The sequence below is a fragment of the Sapajus apella genome, unplaced genomic scaffold (genome assembly GCF_009761245.1).
Source record: "Sapajus apella isolate SASKATOON/1434 unplaced genomic scaffold, GSC_monkey_1.0 scaffold84, whole genome shotgun sequence".
Classification (NCBI taxonomy): Eukaryota; Metazoa; Chordata; class Mammalia; order Primates; family Cebidae; genus Sapajus; species Sapajus apella.
In genome coordinates this window covers 4,385,670-4,407,787 of record NW_022437024.1, presented here as the reverse complement: position 1 = coordinate 4,407,787, position 22,118 = coordinate 4,385,670, and the positions used below count along the sequence as shown (strand labels likewise).

Here is a 22,118-nt window from a genome sequence, read left to right as displayed (position 1 = left end):
CTCCTTTATATTTCAGAATGAATCAAAAATCAACTGTCTCTCAGCACAGAGCCGGGGCAGGGAAGGAGATTAAAAAAAGAGATGACACGAAGAAGGAGGACACAGCCAAGAAACTGGCACTGGGCCTAGGAGAACATTTGTAGGGAAGAGAAAAGAACTGTGCTACTGCCCTAAGACAAAGTGGAGGCTCAGAAGAGGTAAAAGGCCGGGTATGGTGGCTCACGCCTATAATCCTAACACTTTGGGAGGCCGAGGCAGGCAGATGACCTGAGGTCAGGAGTTTGAGACCAGCCTGACCAACATGGAGAAACCCCATCTCTACTAAAAATACAAAATTAGCTGATTGTGGTATGGTGTGTGCCTGTAATCCCAGCTACTTGGGAGGCTGAGGCAGGAGAATCACTTGAACCCAGCAGGCGGAGGCTGTGGTGAGCTGAGATCACGCCACTATACTCCAGCCTGGGCAACAAGAACAAAACTCTGTCTCAAAAAAACAAAAGGTAAAGAAGAGTCCTAGGTGGCAACTTGCTAAGGAAATAAGAGAAGAGGATGTATAGCATGGGCACTCTCATTAGTAATGTTATATTGTATACCCGGAGTTTCCTGAGAGGATTTGTGTGGTTCTTACAACACACACACACACACACACACACACACACACACACACACACACACACGCACATACACACACACACGTTAGCCATGTGAGTAGATGGGTATGTGACTATAGTAATTATTTCACAATGTATATCAAAATGTCACTGTATGCCATAAATATGTACAATTTTAATAAATAAAAATTAAAACTTAAAAAAAGGAGAAAAAGGAAAAATCCTGTAGGGCAGCTGTGAGGAGCAAGGGTATTCTTAATTTCTCTGCCACAATTCTTGCTAGTTCCTGGTCACAGATAAGAGTCAAATTTAACTAAAGGTTGTACATATTGGGTCCTATCTGGTACTTCTTTCTGCCTTTGTAATTTCTCTAGCAAACAATTTAGAGTTTAGAATCACCTTAACTTTGGAGTTAAGAATAACCTTGCTGTTACAAAGTGCCTGATAATCATTATCCTAATTTTACTTGACTAGGCAAAAGAAGCAATATTTTGTCTGAAAAGTCCACATTGGGGTTTGTTTCCTTTCTAAGGTCCCAAGCACCTGAATTCTAAACAAAGTCCCCAGCAAAATGCTGCTTCCTCTAGTGTGCCGGCTGCTTCTGACTCGGGGAAGGAGGAGACAGAGGCATTTGGTCTTAGCATTCTCCTAACTCATGACCCCGCCCATCACCTCTGATACCATTTGCTCTATTCTTGTCCTTCCTCAGTTAAAATTTTATTTCAATTACTCTACTAAGCCTGTCACTACTATCCAATGGATATAAATTGAGGCAGATTCTCCAGAAATGGGTGGGGTCTAGTCACTCCAGAAACTGACCACCTTGCAGAACATCAAACACATTACACAGACCAAAGACCATGGCTCCACAAAAGCCTATGTTACTCTCTGTTCTGAGCACAAATCTCTTTCTGGTCTCTCTGTGAGTTTTTCTTTTCTCTGAGTCAATTGTCTTGAATAAAACACCGAACTTTTCCACTCTAGCCCTGAAGGAACAACCAAAGAAAACAATTAGTAGAAAGGGGTGGGTGTAACTGAAAAGTTTTTTCAATTACAAAGAAGTACCTGATCATCTCATGGGAGCTGACTTGGTTTTCTTTTTTTTAAAATTTCTTATTAAAAAAAAACAACAACAACAACAACAAAAAAAAAAAAACGGGATACATGTGCAGAATGTGCAAGTTTGTTACATAGGTATACATGTGCCATGATAGTTTGCTTGTACCTATTGACCCATCCTCTAAGGGGAGCCTGAATTTTAGCAGGAAGAAATAGAATATCATCTATGCCTGGGTATGCACTTAAGGACAGAAAATGAAAATGATACATGTACTTCAAAAATAATTTCAGCAGAAAAATATATTTAATAGCCACTCCATTTAGAAAATACTGATTACAATGAAAATGTCTCAGAGCAGTTTTAAGGATTTTTATATTTTTGAACGACATTGTAATACTGAATATTGTAAAATAAGGATGCAGAAAAAGGCAGAAAAAAATCTGCTTTTTAATTGTCTAAGTTATCTACTCTACAATCCTAGTTAAAAAAAAAAAAAAAAAAAACCTCAACATCTGATGGATGCAACTACAGGTATCATTACAGACTCTGAGGTAACATATATGCTTTTTCTTTTTATTAAAAAATAAACAGGAATATTTTAATTATTCACTAGAATGTTAATCTCAAGCCAGTGTGATAGCAGCTAACATTCTACAAACAGCCTTTGCTGGCTTTGTGTGACACGGATGATCTAAATTCTTTCCAATTTCATTGACTATTCAGTGCCTTCTCTGTTGTCCCTGCCCAATTTAGCAGCTGTGTAACATAGGAAACTTACTTTCAATGCCCCAGTTGGTGATAAATATTTTACAAAAAGCATACTATAACACTCATTCTTGGGTCACTGGTAAAGGAAAGCATCATCCTGATAATTCAAGTAAAATCATGAATTTCCTTTTCCTCCTGAATCACTAAAACAAATGTATTAGTTCCTCATTTTGATTTACATGTTTTATTTTGCTAATGATTTCTAAACCAAAAAATACCCATCATTTTACCTTCATAGCCTTAATCAGATTTCCTTTAAAACATTAGTATTTTTTTCCTTGTTGTAAGAACAGAAAAGGAGAGGAAAAGTGGTGAGACTATGCTATGTTGTGCAATAAACCAATAATAGGATGAATGGGTGCAGGTCTAATAAATGGAAACAGAAGCACTGATTCCTGGGCTAGGAAAAAGACTTCCTCCTCTGAAATTCCCTATTGTGACAAATGGCACCATTAGGAGTTGAGTCTGCCCTCCCCTTCCCTACTCAGCATGCAATCACTCACCAAGCACTATCAAATCTGCCCCCCAATACATCCCACAGACAACAAACCTCCTTCATCCCCACCACACTGCCTCAGTTCAGCAGCTCCTGAGTCAGCTGGAGTGTTATCATGGCTTCCTAATGGCTTTCCTGTCTCCAGCCTAAACACATTGCCCAAAGGTGATGTCCCTAAAATGAAAATCTGATCATTGCTCCCCTTCTACAAAGTATCTGGATTGAGGGTGTCATAATAATCTTTGTCATCCTGTGTCTGACATGCAGCAAACTTCCAATAAATCCTAACGACTGAATGAATAAATGGATGAATGAGTTACTCAGATTATTCATTCCTCAAGCTAAAAACTTCCTGTACCCCCAAACAGGAAACTTCAATTTCTTAGCATGAACTTAAACTCCAAGCTATTTACTAGCTTCATTTCCACCTCTCCTGCCACTTTCCATTCAGTCTCCACCCCAACCAGACCAGCTTTCTCACCATGACATGTTTTTTTTCACATCTCTGTATAAAACAGCCAGTGATTCTCCACCTGAAATGCCTTTCTCTGTATCTGCACCTAATGACTCCTATACAAATGCCAGTCGCTTTATGAAACCTTCTATGATTCCTCCAGAGATTAGCTGTGTTCCTGCAGTGCTTGGAAAACGTGTCCCCACATCATCCAAAAATGACAAATCATAAACCCTATTTTTCACTTCTTCACCACACTAAGAGATAATGTCACTTTTTTAAAGGCCAGGAGCTATGTCATGCTTACTTTTCTCTCTCTCTTCTTTCTTCTAATCCTTCTCCAATACCTAGAATAGTATCTGATCAACATTATGCCTTCATTAAATACTTACTGGATGAACCCATTCGAGGGAAAGAAATGTCCCCAGGCATTGATGGCAGAGGATGCTGGCCCTTCTGTTCTTGACAGGCCTCCTCCTCTATCCCACAGTGCCTCAGTCTTCCCTCTGGCCCTCACCATCCCTCCGTCCTTCATTTCCTCCCATTCCCCAACAAATTTGGAATTGGGGAACTCCCTATTCAAATCCTAAATTTAATATGTTGAAGATGAAAGGAGGAAAAATCTTCATACCACCATCAAAACAGTGGAAGAATTCAAAATGTTCTGAGGAACTGAAATTAAAAATTTAAATTCTTGTTCTTAGAAAAACACTATACATGTGTTGGTTAGGATCTATAGTGCTACTGACACAGGGCTACATTTCAGTTATTCTGTACACTAATCTCGAGGCTGCCCTAAAGACCAAACAACAATGTACCGCCTTGTTTATTTGGGAATTCAGGTTTGGTGATCCAAATAAGCACACTACAATGAAAATTACTAGAACGATTGGTTTGTTAACTGTGGACTGTCTATGCTAAAGGTGCTTCCTACCTCAGAATCTGAAGTTCTGAACTCCAAATATGAGTTGAAAGACTTCCTGTGTTAACATCAGGAAAGCTAGATCCTAGATCAGAGGTTCTCATTCCTGCTCACATAGCAGAAGCACCTAGAGAAGTTTTAAAATGCATGCTTTTAAAAGTATGAATTTCCTTGGCTCCGTTCATGAACCCTGAAATCAGAATCTCTGGTAGGAAGATCATTGCAATAGTTCATTAAAGAAGCTCTTCAGGAAACTCTTATGTGCAGCCCAGGTTGAGAACCCTGTTCTAGACTCTATTTTGACTTAAGTTATTTGTCTTTGGGCAAATTTCTTATGAATTTGACCTTTCTGGATCTTGGTTTTCTCACCTGCAAAATGAGAGGTTTGAGGTTAATGAAGCTTCTTTGTACTTTATAATCTTTATAATTTTCTAAACATTTACAATTTCTCTGAGTCAACTTTTGAACGTTTATTTGTTCTGTTTCTCTTGGCTTATATCTGACAATGTACAAATAATGGGGAAATGGCAATGAATTTGTAAACACCTTTTAGTGATTTTGACAAAAGCAGTGACAGAAAAAGTTCAATCTGAAAAGTATGTTCTCCACATAATTTATTAGCTGCTGGGCAGACTAAACGTTACATATACAATCAATAGATTTTATGGACGTTTTTACAGCCACGTTAACATTTTTAAAAAGAAGAGAAAAAAGTTCCATGCTATACTTCCCTCTCTTCAGATATGTAGTTTCCTTATTCTAACAATGACTTTCTGCATATGCTTCCATTAAAGTCATGACTGCAGAGTAAGCTGATGATTTCAAGAATGCCCCCTCACTCAAGTATTTTCACCGAACCGCTCATTGAGCAATTTAACACACAGGGCCCCTAATTTCTTTAGCCTAGTGATGGCAATATAACCTTTGTCTTGCTTCAACCGATTTTTTCCTATTATCACATCTTTCCAAATTTAAAAAAAAAAATCATTTTTTTCTATTCATTTGACCTACAATATAATCCTAGAAACCTGCAAAAAATTTTTTTAAAAAGCAAATAAAGAAATATTCACCCATGCAGAAGAAAAGAGAACACAGGAGAATTGCCTGCTCCATTTTATAATATTATGGTACATTGTGTAGTCTTGTGTCAGTATTTATTATCAGTCATTTAGTTTATGATAGAGAATAACTTTTGATTACTGATGCTTGTAGTATTACTCACTCTGTCTTGGACTGTTTGAAGATCTGTATTTTTATTACAAAGTCCAATAAAAATAAAGTGAAAAACCCATAGGTCCCAAAACTGATTCCTGGCTTGTGCTATATGTCACTCCTTTCCAATCTAAAAAGTATTTCCTTCTACTGTTAGTATCTGTCTCTTGCTCATAAGCAAATTTATCTCCTAATGCCTCATTCTTTATGTTAGCCATTAATCTCCCATTGAGAACCTTACCAAATGCTTTTTGCAGATAAAAATATTTAATATCTACTAGATTTCCCCTATCCACAAAACCATCCAACATTGGTGAGAGGGAAAAATCAATCTTTTGTACCTGAATTCGAGTTTGCTGGGTTTGAGTCAAAATATTTTTCTCTAACTTCTTCAGGTCTTCCTAACAGAAAATAATAAGATCACAGAGCAAGAATACTATTTCTCCTTGCTTTGAATTATATCCCCAAAAAAGCAATGTCAAAATCTCACACCCCCCATACTTCAGAAAGAGAACTTATTTGGAAAGAGGGCCATCGAAGTTGTCATTAGTTAAGATAAGGTCATACTGACTAAGGTGGGCCATTACATTACTGGTATCCTTATAAGAAGAGAAGAGATAAAGAGACACACAGAGGGAAGATGGCCATCTAGTGACAGAGGCAGAGACTGGAGTGATAGATACATGTAAAGCCAAGGTATGTCAAGCACTGATGGCAAACACCAGAAGCCAGAATAGGCAAGAACAACTTGCCTACAGGTTTCAAAGGGAACACAGGCCTGCTGACACCCTGACTGCAGGCTTCTGGCCTTCAGAACCATAAGAATACATTTCTGTTGCTTAAAGCCATCTAGTTTGTGGTACTGTTACAACAGGCCTAGGAAACTAACACACTCCTCTTTTCCCACGTTTTCTGCATTTTGGGGCTCTGTGTATACTAGATTGTAATCTACTCTTAAGTTACACACACACACACACACACACACACACACACACACGCATGTGTGATACCTGAATCTATCAGTAGGCATGTCCTAGTGTGTGTCTGCATATAAAATGATTTTCTCTTCTACTGCATAGAATCACATTAATCCTGAAAAAGAAGGCCTTGCTAATGTTTGCTGAGTATCACATGCCTTAGTGTAGCTCCATCAGGCTCATTCAGCCTGTGCTTAGAACATCTATCTCCTGATGTGGCACACCCAATTTCTGGGTGATTCAGGCACTGACAAAATTCTTCCTATAATAACTAGCTAGAAAGCCATCTTCCCACAATGTCTAAAAGCTGGTCTTAGTCCTACTACTTTGAGCTAACAGAGAAAAATCTTCCTTTATCAGGAGAATCTTCCAAGTGTTTGAACATAATATTACAGCCACAAAGATTCCTCTTCCTAATTAGATGTCCACTTCTTTCCAACCACTCTTCATAAGAAGGGTTCAATTCATCTCATTCTGTGCTGTAACTTCCCTCTAAATATTCTGATACCACTTCCGTTCTCCCAAAAACCTCCATCTTCCCTACTCTGTTCCTTCATTCTCAGACTGCCTTCAGCTTTGACATCTCTCCTACTCCTCCATCAGGTGGAAAAGAGAAAGATATGCTTTTCTTGTCACTTCCTAAGCTGGTGTCTCAGCACGCTAGGTAAGAGAATCTAGAAAACAAGTGGCAGTTGTATCATAACCCTGGGTAATTTTCTAAGTGCATCACTACAGAAACACCAACAGAGTAGGTAAACACAAAAAAAGCAGTGGAAGCTGCCTGAGAAAAGATCCTTTAGCTCTGGGCACCCACCCTACCTTTTCTTTTCAGCAAGAAGTTACTGTGGGCCTATCATAGGCAGGTGGCCCTGGGCTTGCTGTCATTTTTCTCTTTTATATTGATTTCACCCCCTATAAATTTCTGCAAACACCTTGCCTCTCTAATGTCTTCCTTTTCTTGCCCTCAATAGAAAAGTAAAGTGCAACATACAATCACATTCAGGGCCTCTGGAAACACATCTGTGCCTCCACAAGTTAAACACAACTTATACATATTATCTGAAGATCAACTGCAGGATAGAGAGCAGGATTGTGCATTAATAAAAGCATGGAGTTTATAGCCAAAAGTCCTTCAGAAAATTCTGCCACTTACTCAATGTGTGGCCTTGGTCTACTCAACTTCTGAGCTTCAGGTTTTCATCTACTAAATGATAGTAAGATACCTCTCCTCCCTCCTTCCCTATTGGTATTACTACAGAAAGAATTTATAAAACTACCAACTTCACAAGATTTATTACTCTTTTTTCATTTATTCATTCAATAAATATGTATAATCAAGCAACTACCTGGAACAATACACTGACGGATCCATTCAAGGATTCCGATTTCCCACCATTTTAAGCATTTTCTAATAGATCAGTAACAATGTGGCACAGAAATTAAGGAATAAATAGCCAAAAGTTAAAATGTTAGGAATTACAGATAAAGGAATCACAGAATCTCAGACATATGAACACAGGTCTAGCCTCTTTGTCATATGCCAGAATTTCACTTAGAAAATAAAATCCCTTAATGTTTAATGGGAAAATATAGCTTTATTTAAAAATTGGTTTTTATACATGTTGATTACAAATATATCTATTGATGCCCCTGTACATATATGTGTGATACCTGAATCTATCAGTAAGCGTGTCCTAAGTACTTACTATGTACCAGCCTTCGCACCTATGAATTTTTCTAGGCATGTTAGGTCTGCAGGAAGCAGTTCTGTGATTTTTGGAATAAGTTGGGCTACATTTTTCACAATTTCATACAGTAAAATTTTACACAGACCAGCATACATGCCACATCAAAAACTAAGCTTACAAACTTTTTCTTTCTTTGCAGAAGCCCAGCTATGAAGAAACAAAGAATACAGCTTATGTTTTAATGTATGTCATATACTCAACCTTTTCTTTAAAAGGATATGCATATGCCAAAATATACCATCAGTAGTTCCTGCATTGCTGGGAAGCCAGAAAATAGAACTTCTTTCCTCTGTAGGGCTCTGTGTTTCCCACTCAACAAAGGACGGCGAGGGGCCAGGTGGGGGTAAGCTTTATAAAACTTTTACCTGGAGACTTGAATTTAAATCTACTCCATGGATGAGATAGCAAGTTATTCAGTTTTCACCCTATAAGTAGTCTAATTTCCAGGGCTAGTTTAAGAAGCTGTAAATACATTTACACTTTAAATCTTTTAACTGTTAACCCAATACAAACTATGGTCTTATGCTTTCCCCAGTGATGAACTTTCAGTTGTACCATGACTTTTCATAAATTAAATGCTTTTTCCTATGAAAGGCAAGATCTTATTTAAAAAAAAAAAAAAAAAGGCCACAACACCACAGGAGTCTAGATGTGCCATCGGGATCAATACTCCTTGACTATACAAAGGCTCGCAGCCTAAGATGAGGGACCTGTGTGACTCGCAACAATCTTTAGAAAAAAATCTTAGATACTAATTTGCTATTAATAACTGCATTTGTTTTAGTGTTTTGGTTTCGTTCAGTCATAGCAAGTTTCCCACTACTTTTCCCCTTTATTTTATTTTTTAATGGCTTCCCCTATATTCTCTTATTTCTCTGCTTCCTCTCATTGTTTCTGTATTACTTTGATCTTATTGGGTTGAATTTTGAATGTTCCCTCCCAGGATGCTACCTTTTTCATGTTTCATTTTCTACACGTTGCAAAATTCCAGCCAAGTTCAAAACTCATTTTGCATTCCTTCAAGGTCTGCTTTTCTCAAGCCCCATATTTTTGTGTTAGTTCTCTTCCCACAGATCTTCATCAGCAATTCAAACCTGATGACATTATGATTGCATCTTTAGTGCTTTTCTACTCCAACCTATTTATCATGCCTGCATTATTTCCAAAGATAAGGTCTAGAATAACTTCAGAGCACAGCTTGTTAGCTGTTGCGTGTGTGCGAACAGTCCACCGCTACCGAAAGATAAAGCCACTTTGCTATATTCTGGCATTATTCTTAATGTGTGCATTTGCTGGGCTGAAATCCCTTAGCAGCAGATTGACCTGCTTTAGACTTCTCTTTTCTGTAAGCACGTTTCCCTATCTTATTTCCTATCATCTTGTTCTTGGATTGTTCAACGAAAAACAGTATAGCTCTCGTTTTTCTTCTCTGATTATACTCCCTTCAAATTGTTTGCTCCTACTTTAGTTCCTCCTGTATTTGTACTTCCCTAACTACATTTCCACTAATGTACATGGAAGATCAATTTTTCTTCAACCCAAAACAAAGCGAAAAGTTCTCCCTGGTTCTCCCTTGCCTCCAGATTCATCTCCACGTTCTTACAAATCATTAATATCCTTGTAATGCCTTACATTGCTTTAGAAATACAATATCCCTGCTAAAATATAAATTCTCCTTTTGTTCAATTAAAATAAAAGTTTTCCCTCTAAAATAACATGTTCAAACTCTGCAAGATTGTGGTACATCTCAAAAGAGGCATCTGAATTTTCAAATTTCTCTTTGTCTCTTTTCACTTTTCCTTATCTCTATCTTTTTTCTCTCTTCCACTCGTTCATTGGTGTATATGGAAATATATATCTACTATATGCCAGGCTTGATAGTAATCTCAGAGGAATAAAATTAAGGAAGGTGCAGTCCTTAGCCTCAGGGAAGATCAAAGTTTTGAGCGCGCGCGCACACGCGCGCGCACACACACACACACACACACACACACAATCTAACAGGTAAAACACTTGATACTGATACTATGTAACAAATGCTACTGGTATTTACAACTGTCCTAGGAGTATAACAGCATGATCAATTAATTAATTCTGTCTTTGTTGTATGATCAATAGGAGGTTTGACAGAGTACAGAAATTTTATTTAAATCTTTTAAAATGGCCAAAGAGAGGGAACAAAGCTGTAATAGACAGAGGAACTGGTAAAACAAAGCAGTACCTGGAATGTTTCCAAACATTAACAATGACCACATAGAACAACAGCAAAAAGTTCTAATATTCTAATTGTATCACATAGGAGTACCGACTTCATAGGGTTGCTGTGAAGATTAAATGTAAATGTGCATAAATCTTCAAAACACTGTCCAGCTCATAGTAAATGCTCAAAAAACTTTAGCTATTATCGTGTTGCTGTTGTATTGTAGATTAGATTATATATTTTTCATCTATTTAAAATGCTTTCATTTGTTTTGGTTCCTGCCTTTGTTCTGGATAATTACAGCTTCTGATTAAGTGACTGCCAGCTAAAAGATTTTTATTTGGATACATGTCTGAAGAGCTGATGTTGCTGCTATGGCTTCTAAAATAAAAAAAATTAAAAGAACTGATACATAAACATGGCTGAAAAAGAAACTATCAACAGAGTAAACAACCTACAGAATGGGAGAACATTTTTGTAAGCTATGCATCCAACAAAGGTCTAACTTCCAGCATCTCTAAGGCACTTAAACAAATTTACAAGAAAAAGCAAACAATCCCATTAAAAAGTGGGCAAAGGATTGAACAGGCACTTTTCAAAAGAAGACATACATGTAACCAACAATCATGAAAAAAAGCTCAACATCACTGATCATCAGAGAAATGCAAATCAAAACCACAGTGAGATACCATCTAACACCAGTCAGTATGGCCACAATTTAATTGTCAAAAAATGACAAATGCTGGCGAGGTTGTGGAGAATAAGGATCTATTTCACACTGTTGGTGGGAGTGTAAATTAGTTCAGCCATTGTGGAAAACAATATGGTGATTCCTCAAAGACCTAAAGACAGAAATACCATTCGACCTAGGAATCCCATTACTGTGTATATATCCAAACAAATATAAATTATTTTATTATAAAGACACATGTATACGTATGTTCACTGCAGCATTATTCACAATAGCAAAGACATGGAATCAATCTAAATACCCATCAATGATAGATTGGATAAAGAAAATGTGGTGTATATATATATATACCATGGAATACTGTCCAGCCATAAAAAAAGAATGAGATCATATCCTTTGCATGGACATAGATGGAGCTGGAGGCCATTATCCTTAGCAAGCCAATACAGGAAGAAAACCAAGTAGCAGCTATTCTTACTTATAAGTGTGAGCTCAATGATGAGAACACATGGACACATCAAGAACAACAACAGACACTGGGGCCTTTTAGAGTGAGGAGGGTGGAAGGAGGAAATGGATCAGAAAAAAGCAATGAATGGATACTAGGATTAACATCTGGATAATGAAATAATCTGTACAACAAACCCTCATGACACAAATTTAACTATGTTAACAAACCTGTTCTTGCACCCTTGAACTTAAAAGTTAAAAATTAAATTAAAAAAAAAATAAACATGGAGAGATGTGTACCAAAAACATATCATTAACTGGACCACATCTAATTGTGATTCTCAATTAATCATTCTTTTTATACTTTTCTTTTTGAACACAGAGCCAAGTGTTAGCAAAGTAAGTTCAAATATAAGATTTATTGAACATTTCTGCTAATATAGTAAGCTTTGGAATCAGTATAGAAAGAAATCCAGCTCAATGTCATGTACCTCCCCTACAGCTACACCAAATGGTTTTGAAAGGTTATGCTCTAAATAATGCCTTGTAAGAGTCTAGAAAAAAAGATTCCATTATTTTTCCTTTCTTACTGAGGTAGGATGGAGAAGGAAGGTATACTAATATTTTTCAATAACTGCAAAGTAGTTTATTTACAGTTTATGATGCATTCACATACTGTGCTGCATTTGAATTGATAACCAGCTTAATTTATTTGCTTAAGGCCACAAAATATGCAAGACAGAACAAGAGTTCTGGTCTTCTTATGGACTGTGTTCCTTCCTCTAAAACATTTTGAAAGATTTCTAAACAAGATTAAACCAATCATACTTACAGTTTAGACTACTAACATTTAGTTGACCAAAGATGGTTAACAGAACTTTACTTATAATGATGTATAATACTAGACTAACACAGTTAGGTATCTGTGCCTAGTCTCTATTCAAAGAATTTTTTTTGGCCATAATCTAAATGGCTACAACATTATTAAATTATTATGAATGTAATGATAAACCTTTTTCCTTTGAGATTCTGATTCTAAATTAATGGGGAAACAAAAGCAGAGAAGAATTACAGACATAACAGAATGTTATGAGACTTGCCCTCCTGCTATAAATAACAATAAAACTCAGGCACTAAAAAATTAAAAGCTCAAAATACAGACCTTTGAAATAACCCAGCTGTACAAATTAGCAGATAAGGACTTTAAATCAGCTATTACAAATATACTCAATTGCTTAAAGGAAAATATGATCTCAACCAATGAAAAAATGAGGACACGTCAGTAGAGAAATGAAAATTATAAAAAAGAAGCAAATGGAAATTCTAAACTAAAAATGTACAGCAGCATACATTTCACTGGATGGGCTTAAAAGCTGATTTGAGATAGAAAATAAGGATCAAAGTAATGGCGGCAGTGGCCCATCTGCAGCAGCCACTGTGGGTACACCAGCTGCAGCGGGGGAGGTGTGGCTGGGGCTGCATGCTCCATAGAGCTAGTGAGGGCTGGAAACAAGTAAGAGCCTCACCCTCTACCATGATGGTAGGGCAAGAGCCCCATCCTCCCAGGGACAGCTGCAGCCACCCAGCTGCATCTCTGGACCCAGGCATCCCTGCGCTCTTAGGAGCCTAGGAAGGCCCCTACCCATGCAGGCTCAGAAGTACCTCCTCTCACTCCCTGGCCTCTCCCTGGTCCTGGTGCCTGCTCCATTGTGGAGCAAAGTTGTGGCCAAGCCCAGGTGCTGCCACAATCTGGCTGGGTATGCACATGTTCAGGGTGGCACTGACACACCAGCCTCCCACCACCTCAGCCCCTTCAGGACTTTCGGCAACAATAAGCATAGGAGAAAAGCCGAGGGGCTAAGGGCAGCTTGGTGTGTATCTGCAGGCGCCCCTCAGTGTGAACAGCCTGAGTGCCATGGACAACATGTTGATGGTGGTGGGAGGCAGACAGGTTCCTAGGAAGGAAGGGATGGGACCCTGGTGAAGCCCCACCTTCAAGCCAGGGACAGCCTGAGGCCAGGGGTCTATGCTGCCAGTTCTGGGTGAAGGCCATAGAACTTCATTGATGACTGTTAGGGCAATCAGATCATGCTTTTTCTAGGGCAGTCCATGGCCACCCATGGACCAGTCAATACGCACTCCCTCTATTTTGTGCACATAAAAACCTCAGACTCAGCTAGAGTCACACACTCACAAGGATAACCATCCTGCGGAAAAGAGCTACCCACTACATGTCTCCTCTCCACTGAGAACTGGACACTTACTGGGACAACCTGCCTGCAGAAGGAGCTACCCGCTTTAGGTCTCCTGAGAGCTGTTCTGTTGCTTAATGAAGCTCCTATGTGCCTTGCTCACCCTCCAGTTGTCCATGTACTTCATTTTTCCTGGACACAGGACAAGAACTCAGAACCCATCGAATGGCGGGACTAAAAGAGCTGTAACACAAACGGTGTTGAAACACACCCCTAACAAGCCACATTATAGGTAATAAAAAGGAAGAAGGAGCTGTGGCCCTTCTGGGAGCCCAGACTTTGGGGCTCCCCAAGCTAGAGCTATGACAGCTGTACAACCCTCTTTGGGGCTCTGTGCTTCCTGGTATCTCCAAGTTTTTGGGCACCAATGTGTTCCCCTTGTCCAGACACTGGTGTCCACAGAGGAAGCTGCGTATGTCTGGTCTAGCTGCAGCCTCGCATGGAGCCTGCACCCACAGCTGCCTGCCCTGCCTCAGCTGGTGTGCCTTGCTGTGCACAGTGGCTGGACTTTGCATGCGCTCGCTAACATACCCCTTGCCACTCCGTGCCTGGCTTGCTTTGGCAGGTGTTGGATCCAGGCCAGTAGTGTAAGCCAGGTGAAGCCTGCTAGGCTGAGTGGGTGGAAGAAGCCCAGCAGCCAGAAGCAAAACTCAGGCAGAAGCGCGTGGAGGTTTCTGACTGGCAAAGTGACACCCTAAAGATCCTGCGATGAAACTGAATAAAGATCCATGTAACCAATCAGGAGAACAGAGGAGAAAACAGATTAAAAATAAAACAAACAGGACCTCAGTAACCTATAGGGTAATATCAAGTAGTCTAACACTCATCTACTTGTGTTCTGAGAAGGAAAGACCAGTAGAATGGGGTAGAAGATGCATTTAAAAATATGGTTTTGAAAATGTCCTAAATTGATAGAAAACATCAATCTCCTAATCCAAGTAGCTCAGAAAAGTTCAGGATAAATACAAAGAAGACCATAGTTAGGTAGATTGTGGTCAAATTACTGGGAAAACAAAAAAGACAAAAGGAAAATATTGATTGACCATAGCCAGAGTAAGATAAGATGTTATATACAAGGAAACAAGAAGAAATGGAATTCCACAAAATTGAATGATTTATTTAAAGGCTGAAATAAGAAAATTCCTAACCCAAAAATCTATAGTTAGCAAACTATCCTTAAAACGGGGTTGAAATAACAACATTTTCAGATGAATAAAACCAGAAAGAACTCATCGCCAGCAGACCTGTACTGCAAAAAAATACCTGTGGAAATTTCCCAGACTAAATTATATAAGAGGGAAACCCATATTTATAAGAAGAAATAAAGACTGAAGTGATACATTAATGGGAAAACAAAACACTAGCTTATCTTAGTTTTTTCTTTGTTAATGTCCTTAAAAGACAAATGACTGTTTAAAAAATCACTTCATTGTAATAAGAGGTTTATGATATTTATAGAATAAAAGAATATTAACTCAAAGAACTAATGAGAATATAAATTAAACTGTTGTAAAGTTCTTATATATGTGACATGTATAGTTTAACATTAATTCAAAGTAGACTGCGATAAATTAAGAATGCACACTGTTGGAGCAATCACTTAAAATTTTTTACAAAGAGTTTATATATAAAAAGCCAACAGAAGATACAAAATGTTATAAAAATAGCTGATGAACTCAAAAGGTGGCAAGAAAAGAGGAACCAAAAATAGATTCAAACTAATGGGAAAAAGTTTGCGAGATGACAGACTTAACTCCTACCATATCAATAATTATATGAAACATAAATGAATAAAACATTTGAAAAAGTAGAAACTGTCACAATAGATTAGAAAAGAAATGCCTACAAGAGATAAATTTTAAATATATAGCCACAGATGGGTTGAAAATAAAAGGATGAAAAAACATATACCATGCAAGTATTAAACACAAGAAACTGGTGTAGCCAGATGAATATTATACAGTAGACATTCAGACGAGGACTAGTATCAGAGATAAAAAGAAAGATTTCATAGTGACAAATGTGCTCCTTCAACAGGTAAACACAACAATCCTAAAAGTGTATATACCTAACAAGAGAGCTCCAAAATACATGATGAAAAAACTGACAGACCAAAGGGATAACCAGACAAATCCACAATCATGTTTGGAGACTTTAACACTCTCCCATTAATAAATAGAACTGGTAGACCAAAAGGAAAACAAAACTGGATCTGAAAAACATTATCAACCAATCTGATCTGTCATTTGCTCTAACAGCTGAAACACACATTCTTTTAAGTGTGCACTTGAAGGATATAACTAAATACAACCATAAAATGAGCTATAAAATAACTATTAATTCCAAAAGACAAAAGGTGCTTACAATGGACACTCTCTGAGGATAATAGAATCTTAAATTATAAAGCAACAATAGGATATCCATAAAGCACAAAATATTTGGAAAGTAAATACCTCACTGTAAATAACACTTTAAATAACAAAAGAAATCACAAGGGAAATTAGAAAATACCTTTAACTGAAAAGTAATAAAAAAAAGCAACAAAATAAAAAATTGGCTCTTTGAAAAGATTAATAATTGGCAAAGCCCTAGAATGAACAAGCAGAGGAAGAAGAAGGAAAACAAAAACAACAACAGGAAAGGAAACAAAAATGATCAATATCAGGAATAAAGAAAGAGATACAACTACAGATCCCATAGATACCAGAATAGAAGAACATATTATAAACAACATTATGCCAATAATTTTAGCAACTAAGTATACTTACGCAATAAAATACTTCTAGGCAAACTCCTTAAGATCTCCCATGTATTATTTTTAATGAGGGCAAAAACGAAGCACAAAAGAGTACACACTATGTGACGAGATAATGTTCCAATACTGGCAAACCTAAGTATGATAATAAAAGTGGAAAAGCGGTCACAGCTGAGACAGCAGATGAGCTGAGTGGAGGTTACTATAAAAGGACACAAAAAATATTTCTAGGAGGATGGAAATATTCTATGTCTTGAAGAAAGGAGTGGTTACAGCTGTTTGCAAACTGCCAAACTCATCACACTGTCTACACAGCATCTGAATTTTACTGAATGCAAATCTGCCTCAGTGAAATTGATTTAAAGAAATAATTTTACATCAGAACAGAAGTAGAATACTGAATTTAGTCAGAAATTTTTAAATTACTTGTTGGGGGATTATTTTGTGCAAGTTACATATGAAATTGAAACAAGAGTATAAAAATATTTTAAAATGTGTAAAGTTCATCAAAGAATACCTCAATTCCATTATATACCTTCTTAACATAATAGGAAGTATAAACTATGGGCCAAGAAGTATGCTACATGCTTTCATATATTATACCTCACAAAGATTGTATCTTTCATTTATGATAAAACTAGTGTGAGCCTTGGGAAACAGCTGTGTTACAAGTGAAAAAGCAATAAACCTAGAGCCCAAAGACCTGGATGTTCATATAGTTCATTTATTGGCTTTGTGACCTTAAACAAGTCACACAATCTTAGATTTCTTCAACTCCAGAACTGATGTGAGCACTAAGGAATATTATATCAATGTATCTAGTAAAGCACACCATGAATACAGTTTTATTACTCACAGTAAGTGTTCAATAGACACTGCTTAAATGAAGAAATGAAGTGGATAAACAACATAAACAGAGAAACAAGCAGACAGGTAAAGATAAAGGGATATGTTTATAATCACATTTTTTTCTGTGGACAGGATGGGTAGAGGGTGGGACAGAGCTTCCAAAGCATGATGACCTAATACCACATTCCTATCATGAGTACTAGGTGCCGTGGGTAGGACAGGATTGGCTGACCTCCCAGAATGAATACACTTTCATTGTGACCAGGATATCAGCCGGGTACCAGATATCACAAGATTGGCTCCAATGTGACCCTGAGGAGTATCTCAGGCTCATGTGCACAACACACAGTGTGGCTACCACAAACCATGTACGATCTGTGGCTGCTGATATTCGTTTCCAAACTTTTACTTTGACACATGGACTAACAATCACTTCTGCTGGCAAGGAACATGAAATGGGTGCTACCTGTATACCAAGTAGCCTCCAAGGGGCTTTTCCCAGGTTCCTAAGAGGCATAGTGAGTCTTCTACTCTGAACCTTTGAAATGTCAACATCACTGATGAACAATTGTTCAATGTGTTCCATTCCTTGTCATCTTCAGGTTTTTCTGAGATTTTGCTCTTGGACAACAAGTGTAGATATTTTCTGGATACATCAGCTGTGACCAAAGCAACAGCACCATTGATGACTAGCAGGCTGATTTTCTGAAGAGTTACAAGGAATGATCTACTATGCCTGCCAAAGCACTCAAAAAGTACACAAGAGTGTACAATGCGTAGAGTGACTGCAATGGCTGGCCCAGATTCAAGAACGGAGAAACCAGGTATCCTCATCCAAATATATGGCCCCCTAGAAAGACACTTAGAAATTCAACACTCAAAAAACAATAAAGGGGATATCACCACCTATTCCACAGAAATACAAACTACCATCAGAGATTACTACAAGCAAGTCTTGTACACAAAAAAAGTAAACCTGGAAGAAAGAAATGGATAAATTCCTGGACACTTGCACCCTCCCAAGCCTAAACCAGGAAGAATTTGAAACCCTGAACAGACCAATAACAAGGGCTGAAGTTGAGGCAGCAATTAATAGCCTACCAACCAAAAAAAGCCCAGGCCCAGATGGGTTTACAGCCGAATTCTACCAGACATACAAAGAGGAGCTGATACCACTCCCTCTGAAACTATTCCAAACAATACAAAAAGAGGAAATCCTTCCCAAATCATAAGATCAACATCATCCTGATACCAAAACCTGGCAGAGACTCAACATGAAAAGAAAACTTCAGGCCAATATCCATGATGAACATAGATGTAAAAATCTTCAATAAAATACTGGCAAACCCACTGCAACAGCACAACAAAAAGCTTATCCATCACAATCAAGTAGGCTTCATTCAGGGGATGCAAGGCTGGTTAAACAAACGCAAGTCTATAAATGTAATCCAACACATAAACAGAACCATAGACAAAAAAACCACGATTATCTCAATAGATGCAGAGAAGGCCTTTGACAAAATTCAACAGCCCTTTATGCTAAAAATTCTCAATAAACTAGGTATCAATGGAACGTATCTCAAAATCATGAAAGCTATTTATGACAAACCCATAGCCAATATCATACTGAATGGGCAAAAACTGGAAGCACTCCCTTTGAAATATGGCACTAGACAAGGATGCCCTCTCTCACCACTCCTATTCAATATAGTATTGGAAGTTCTATCCAGATAAATCTAGAAAGAAAAAGAAATGAAGAGTATTCAATTAGGAAAGGAGGAAGTCAAATTGTCTCTATTTGCAGATGACATGATTGTATATTTAGAAGACGCCATCATCTCAGCCCAAAATCTCCTGAAACTTATAAGCAACTTCAGCAAAGTCTGAAGATACAAAATTAATGTGCAGAAATCACAAGCATTCCTATACACCAATAACAAACTTAAAGAGAGCCAAATCAAGAGCAAACTGCCATTCACAATTGCTACAAAGAGAATAAAATACCTAGGAATACAACTAACAAAGGATGTAAAGAACCTCTTCAAGGAGAACTATACACCACTGCTCAAGGAAACAAGAGTGGACACAAACAGATGGAAAAACATTCCATGCTCATGGTTAGGAAGAATCAATATTGTGAAAATGGCCATACTGCCCAAAGTAATTTATAGATTCAACGCTATCCCCATGTAGCTACCTATGACCCTCTTCACAGAACTGGAAAAAAACCACCTTAAGCTTCATACGGAACCAAAAGAAATCCCGCATAGCCAAGACAATTCTAAGTAAAAAGAACAAAGCTGGAGGCATCACCCTACCTGAATTCAAACTATACTACAGGGCTACAGTATCAAAACAGCATGGTACTGGTACCAAAACAGAGATATAGACCAATGGAACAGAACAGAGGCCTCGATGGCAACACCACACACCTACAACCATCTGATCTTTGACAAACCTGACAAAAACAAGCAATGGGGAAAGAATTCCCTGTTTGATAAATGGTGTTGGGAAAACTGGCTAGCCATGTGCAGAAAGCAGAAACTGGACCCCTTCCTGACACCTTATACTCAAATGAACTCCAGGTGGATTAATGACTTAAACATAAGACCTAACACCATAAAAATCCTAGAAGAAAACCTAGGCAAAACCATTTAGGATATAGGCACAGGCAAAGACTTCATAACTAAAACACCAAAAGCATTGGCAACAAAAGGCAAAATAGACAAATGTGATTTAATTAAACTCCAGAGCTTCTGAACAGCAAAAGAAACCATCATTAGTGTGAACTGGCAACCAACAGAATGGGAAAAAAAATTTTGCAATCTACGCATCTGACAAAGGGCTAATATACAGAATCTACAAAGAACTGAAACAGATTTACAAGAGAAAAACAAACAACCCCATTCAAAAGTGGGTGAAGGATATTAACAGACACTTTTCAAAAGACGACATTTATGTGGCCAACAAACATATGAAAAAATGCTCATTACTGGCATTAGAGAAATGCAAATCAAAACCACATTGAGATACCATCTCACACCAGTTAGAATGGCGATCATTAAAAAAATCTTGAGACAACAGATGCGGGAGAGGATGTGGAGAAATAGGAATGTTTTTACACTGTTGGTGGGAGTGTAAATTAGTTCAATCAACCATTGCGGAAGACAGTGTGATGATTCCTCAAGGACCTAGAAACAGAAATTCCATTTGACCCAGCAATCCCATTACTCGGTAAATATCCAAAGGATTATTATAAAGACACATGCAAATGCTTGTTCATTGCAGCACTGTTTACAATAGCAAAGACCTGGAACCAGCCCAAATATCCATTGATGATAGACTGGACAAGGAAAAGGTGGCACATATACACCATGGAATACTATACAGCCACAAAAAAACTATGAGTTTGTGTCCTTTGTAGGGACATGGATGAATCTGGAAACCATCATTCTCAGCAAACTGACATAAGAGCAGAAAACCAAACACCGCATGTTCTCACTCATAGGTGGGTATTGAGCAATGAGAACACATGGACACAGGGAGCAGAGCATCACACACTGGGGTCTGCTGTGGGGGGAATAGGGGAAGGACAGCAGAGGGTAGGGAGGTTGGGGAGTCATAACATGGAGAGAAATACCAGATATAGGTGATGAGGGGATGGAGGCAGCAAACCACATTGCCATGTATATGCCTATGCAACAATCCTGCACGTTCTGCACATTTACCCCAGAACCTAAAGTGCAAGAAAATATATATTGAAAAAAAAAAAAAGAAATTCAACACTCAATCGCAATGTCATGTGATAAGTTATATGATAGGGTTTTTAACTGAATGCTGCAGGGACACACAGAGGAGATAATGAGCCAAACGGCAGGGGAAGATGCAGTATCAGGGGAAATAATTCCTGAAAAAGGTGGAATCTGAACTGAACCTAGAGATGTTGAGTTATGTGGGCAAAAACATTGCAGGAAAGAGGCACAGAACATATAAAGACTCAAAAGAGTTCGACGGCACCATTTGCAGAGAACTGCAAGTAATTCTACATGGCTGGAAAACATGATGTGAAGGGAAAATGAGATGACAGAGGCACAGCCAGGGTCTTAGGAAGGACCTTTTTAAAATAAGAATCAAGAAATTTACACTTTATCTTGAAGATGAAGGGAAACCACTGAAGACATTTTAAGCAAGCAGTACCATAGTAAAATTAGCATTAAAAAAAAAAAAAAACTGTGGCAACAGTGTGGAGAACAGATTGGAGAGGAACAAAAGTCAAGAAGACAGGGGAACAGTTGAAGAAATTCTTGTGGAGGAGGATGGTGGCCTAAGAAAGCAGCACTCAGAACAGAGGGAAGATGTGTCAGACACAGCAAAGAGGTCTGGAGAGAACTCTCAAGACTTCACTGATTTATATGAAGGTGAGAAAAAGAAAGAACCAAGCATGACTCCTAGGCTGCAAACTTGGATGTCTAAATGGAAAGACCTGCTGTTCACAGAGATAAAGAATAAGTCAACTCATATTTGAAAGTATAAAAAACAATGATACTGCACTAAATTTTAAAAAACTAACACAAAGGCAGAGCCTGCCTCAGAGAGTATGGATACATATCTCCAAGATAAATGAAAAACTTAAATTCAGAGAGAAGTCAGAGTTAAAGAAATTTCTGTCTAAC

The 22,118-nt window shown here is 38.0% G+C and overlaps 1 protein-coding gene and 1 long non-coding RNA gene across 7 annotated transcripts in view; both read right to left on the bottom strand.

Annotated features, from left to right (window-relative positions):
* DERA (deoxyribose-phosphate aldolase) overlaps nucleotides 1-22,118 on the bottom strand; it is a 123,514-nt gene that overhangs the window by 33,911 nt on the left and 67,485 nt on the right. The window lies entirely within an intron of this gene.
* LOC116533853 lies at nucleotides 2,040-10,944 on the bottom strand. Its single transcript, XR_004261472.1, has 2 exons — nucleotides 4,439-10,944; nucleotides 2,040-3,468 (listed from the first exon to the last, which is right to left on the bottom strand). It is a non-coding gene; the product is annotated as an uncharacterized LOC116533853 (long non-coding RNA).